Raw genomic sequence first — 5,514 nt, 5'->3', positions numbered from 1 at the left:
AGTTTCCCATGGTCGACCGCCGATCGCCCAACGGCTCTATTTGTACAGAATCCGATTTCTGATTCTGTGGGCTGTTTGGTCTTTTGATTGAGGTTTTTGCTGTTGGTTTCTCTTCCTATATAAACCCTCAAACCCCTCTCTACCAGGGTAGCTAATGAAATATTTTAAAACAAGTTTAAAAGAGTTTTTAACAAGAGTTTAAGTTTGGTTTAAAGTTTGTTTGGTTTGTGAAGTTTGTTTTACAAGTGGAGGATGTCATCTACATTGATTGAGCTTCATCCTAATCTATCTCTCCATCTTGTTTTTTCAGAGAAAAATTTCTAAACTCATATCTAGCTTTACATTTGCATATTTGTTTTGATTATCATTCTTTAAAGCTAGTTTTTATATTAAGTTTAGATTTGATAACTTATTATTACACACACCCACATTGAGCTTATTGTATTCATACATAGTATATTTGGCTTGGTGAGTGTTGTAACTTTGAGTGTGAGTTTACATTGAGTTCTCATGTATTACAGAGAACAAATAATTTGTTATATTGTGAGATTGTAAGGTTTTTGGTAAGCTAGAAAACCGAGTGTGTTGTTGTAAAGTTTTCGGTGAGCTAGAAAACCGAGTGAGAGTGTGAAGTGTGAACATTGATCGGTGAGCGTTAAAAACCGACATTATGAGGTGTAAACGTTATTCGAGTAAGCGTAGAAAACCCGGTTGTGATAGTAAATTTTTCCCCGGGAGTGGGGAGCGGAGACGTGGGACGGAAGGTCCGAACTCCGTGATCATATCGTGTGTTTGAGTTTGCTTTGGCACACTTACTCTTATGTTTATGTTTCTTATCACCATTGTCCATTGCTCATTATTTATATTATCCACTATCTTGTTTATTTTGTTTACCCTTGTGTATATCCCTTATCCTAGCTCACATATCTTGTTGTATTTTATACTTGCTAGGATAACTTATTAATTAGTTTTAATTAGCATAAAATCGGATTAGATTAGCATAAGACCGTAATCACCCCCCTCTAGGGTCTAATAATTCTGTACTCGGCCGGAATGATGATTCTACCCCTCATACCCACAAGGATAAATAGAGATACTATTCTAACTTAGAGGAGGATCAGATCTCTGAATCCGGACCCTCAACTTACATCTGATTTCAGTCCAACATCAGACTCTGGGGATTCTCCACAAATTCCTTTGCATCTTACTGCACATAAGAACTCTCGCAATTCTTATTGACCCCACTCAAGTTCACTAGTTGACTTGATCGTCGGAGGTACCACGGGGGATCCGAGCCCCGTCCTCTCACGAGTCTTTCCCTGTGCAGGCTGAGCAACTCCCCCAACTCTGAGCCGGACAGCCGGGGAAGAAATCAGTTCCACCCATCATTATCATCTCGTCCTACCGTAGATGCTATTTAGCTGTTTGGACTCTAGCAACATCAATAGTTTGACGCCCACTGTGGGGCCCTCTTTCTTTTTTAAGAGAACATGTCTTATTCTGAAGATAAGGTCGAGCAGTTTCGCCCTGGAGAACCCTATCAGAGCTAAGCTACTCAAGCTCAGCTTGAAACAACAGCTCAAAAGCTCTCTTAGTCTTTCAGAGAGCAATTTGCCGTCCTTACGGACAAAATTCTCAGCCGGCTTCCACAACCACAGTGTCACGTCCCGTTTCCCAAAATACCGGGGAATTAGAACGTGAACAAGCCCGCGACGTATTAGACTGAGGAAAAATAAGTTCTAGACCATTTCTACTCAATCTAATACGCTAAACGTTAAGCAAATAAAGCGAAGGCACATGTCCCCAATCACAGTAGCGAGAATATAATAAACAACTCAGAACAAAATAATACATATCACAGCTGAAATATTATCACTGACATAATATTCGGGCCAAACATGCCCTGATACAAAATAATCCAACTGAAATACTGAAGGAACATAAAAAATACATCGATCAAACGAGAATAGAAAGTGCTATAAAAGTAAACAAGGACCATCAACAACTAAAAGGAAAAACTAAGCTTCAGCTTCATCTTTTGCTCTATCTGCAAAGCACTCCTGCTGAGAATACGGGAATTAGAACGTGAACAAGCCCGCGACGTATTAGACTGATGAGAAATAAGTACTAGACCATTTCTACTCAATCTAATATGCTAAACGTTAAGCAATATAAAGCGAAGGCACAGGTCCCCAATCACAGTAGTGAGAATATAATAAACAACTCAGAACAAAATAATACATATCACAACTGAAATATTATCCCTGACATAATATTCGGGCCAAACATGCCCTGATACAAAATAATCCAACTGAAATACTGAAGGAACATAAAAAATACATCGATCAAACGAGAATAGAAAGTGCTATAAAAGTAAACAAGGACCATCAACAACTAAAAGGAAAAACTAAGCTTCGGCTTCATCTTCTGCTCTATCTGCAAAGCACTCCTGCTGAGAATACTCTGGCTATGGCTGAACCTGTTTGTCCTCTAAATCTGACGTACAACCTGAGAGAACAGGAGTACGTCAGTGTGCATGGCACACAACAAGATCCCACAAGGAAGAATAGAAACGATCTAACAACCAAATGTAATAACAATAATAATGAATAGAAATATGTAGCTGGAATACTAATAAGCTAGATGCAATCCACCACTAGAGTATAACAATCAGAAGAATCCATAATCATCTAAGTATCAAGGTCATACAACTAGTCATCCTATAATAGCTCACTGGTCCACATCTTACATAGAGTCAACGTTCATATCATCGGATAACTGACTGTTCACAAATTCTCTACGCGTATCCAATCCCACGAAATAGGCATCTAGAGGACTACACATAATCCGATTTCAGCCTGATCCGAACTCAAATAAAACTCGGGTGACGAAACAGGTCACTGACCAAAGTGACGAAACATGCCACTTGGCCCAACAAACCAACTCCAGGACGAAACATGTCACTGGTGCGAGTCTGGAAGATACATCAACAACCACATCCGATCACATGAAATATGACTTTCCCATCCCAACTCTCATTTTAAATAATTCTAAAAACATTCTTTAAATATGATAAGCTATTAATTCAAATAATATTTTTCACTAAAAATAATTCTTATCCTTACGATATCAGTTATTCTCATCTATCACCAACCAATCCACGCAGATAATAACTAATTACAGTCTAATCTATGCATCTAATTCATAACAAATCTAAATATTAAAATAACGAGTCAATGAGCAAGAGGGATCTTGCCTTGGGATATTTTTGAACGATTTGACGTTACCGTGCTAGGCTACGGGTCTGGGGACGAGGCAGCGACGACGGATGAAGGGACTATCGAAGTTGGACAGTGGAAGAGGGGATAACAACGAGCAGCGATGGAGAGATGGCGGCGACAAAACTGTTTGGAGACAACAACGATGATGAAGTTCGTCGGAGAGCTGCTGCGGGAGGGCGGTAGAGCTCGGCGAGGTGGCGGTCGCAGGGGGAAAGCTCGCGGTTGTCGGAGGGTCGGTGTTGATGGCGAGGGTGGAGATGTCAGGGATGATGGCGCTAGAGTTGTTGGCCAACGAGCTGAGAGATCTTGCGGTGGTTGTCGGATGCATCGAAGACCGACTGGTCGGAGGCTAAAGGCGGCACTATCAATGGCGATCGACAGAGAGGGAAAGGATAGGAGGCGCTCGAGGCTGGAGCGGCGAAGCGACGTGGTGGGTTCTGATAGCACATGATGACTGGTGTTAGTCGGAGGCGCGAGAGGAGGTGCTGTGGGTCGTCGATGTCAGTCGGAGGCTAGGGAGGGGGATCAGAGTTGAGCTAGAGGCGAAGTTCGACGGGGCAGCGGCTTGGATGCTGGCGGTGCTCGAGGCTGAGGAGTTAGACGAGCGGCGCATTCAGTGGTCGTGTGGGAGCTGGTGGTGTGAGGCAACGTCGGGACGAGGTCCGGAGTATTGTAGAGGTTGAGGGCGGGGCGTTCGGTTGGAAATGGGGCAAAGGGAGAGCTGGGGAGGCCAGTGAGCTCAGGCGGCTCACGGCAGAGCTGGGGAGTCAGCGTGGTTGAGTCTGATGAGGGAGGAGCCCCGACGGAGCTCACGGATAGGTCTTCCAATGAGAGAGGAAGATGATCTGAGTGGAGGAAAGATAAAGGAGGTGAGGAATAATTGGAGATGAGAGAGAGAGAGAGAGAGAGAGAAGAGAGAGAGAGAGAGAGGAGAGAGAGAGAGAGAGAGAGAGAGAGAGAATACCAGAGGAGAGAGGGAGATGGAGATAGATTGGAGAGGGAGAGAGTGTGTGTGAGCTGGATATGATGATGAGGTGTGTGTGAGCTGGATATAATGATGAGGAGAGATAGGAGGAGAGAGAGGACGTGAGGGTGGTAATGGTAGAGGAGAAAAGGAAGGAAATCAAGAGGGAACGTGATTATGTGAGTGATTAAAGGAGATGAGGATTTTTGTGAGATAGTGTGACAACAAATTATTAATATTATGTACATAATAATATCAAAATTTAAAGTAATAATTAACCAACTAATAATATTAACCAAATATTAATGTCCATTATTATTATATATTTTTTAAAAAATCATAGAAGATTCTAGAGAATTGGAAAATGTTAATGCTCTTCATTTAAAAATAATATTTAATATTTTAAATACTAGAAAATTTTATTTAAATACGTATCGAAAAATTTAGGTTGTTACACATAGCGAGCTACCTCAGCTCTCCCTCTACCTTCTGGAGCATAACAAACAATTCAGACTCAGATTCCTCATGATGTTGCCGATCAACGGAAGGATCGCATCGAACACACTACCATGCCACCTCATCAGTCGACTCGCCGATGTCTCCTCCATCATTAGGAACTCACCGGCAAGAGTCCTGATATAGGCAACCTTAGGCATCACACTAAGGGAGCGGTATCTAAGACTCTCCCCCATCACCGTGCCTCTCCAGCCCCCTCGGCTACTATAAGGGCCTCTGAATATGATCAAGTGTACAGACCAATTGCAAGCGTCATCGGAGGCAACACCCCTCTTTCAGATGACCTCATGAATATCCCATGTGAGAAGTTCAAGATGCCTCACGTGGAGAAGTACAAAGGCGAGGGAGACCCTCCGAGCATGTTTAGAATTATTATGACGTGATGAGCATGTTCTAAGCATCAGAAGCAATCATCTGTCGATGCTTCCCCATCACTCTTTCGGGGAGTGCCAAGCTCTGGTCAAATGCTCTTGAGAAGAAATCCATCAGCAGCTTTCAACAGCCCAGCCGAAAGTTTATCTATCACTTCCTGACCGACACCAAGCAGAGGTTGCCCCCTCATGTGTTGATTCAAATGAGACAGGGGCCCAGAAAGAGTCTTCGAGCCTACTTCAAGAGGTTCCAGGCGAGGAGGCTAGAGGTCAATGCCCCAGGGAGTGTAGTCGCCATCTCCGCACTCGTTGCTGGCTTGCAGAGCAATGAGTTGGCCGACTCACTAGCCAAGAAGTCTGTTGCCAACTATGAGTAGTTGAT

This window comes from Asparagus officinalis, chromosome 1 (assembly GCF_001876935.1).
Source record: "Asparagus officinalis chromosome 1, Aspof.V1, whole genome shotgun sequence".
Taxonomy (NCBI): Eukaryota; Viridiplantae; Streptophyta; class Magnoliopsida; order Asparagales; family Asparagaceae; genus Asparagus; species Asparagus officinalis.
The sequence above is the reverse complement of the archived record's forward strand: the minus strand, read 5'-3'. Positions refer to the sequence as shown.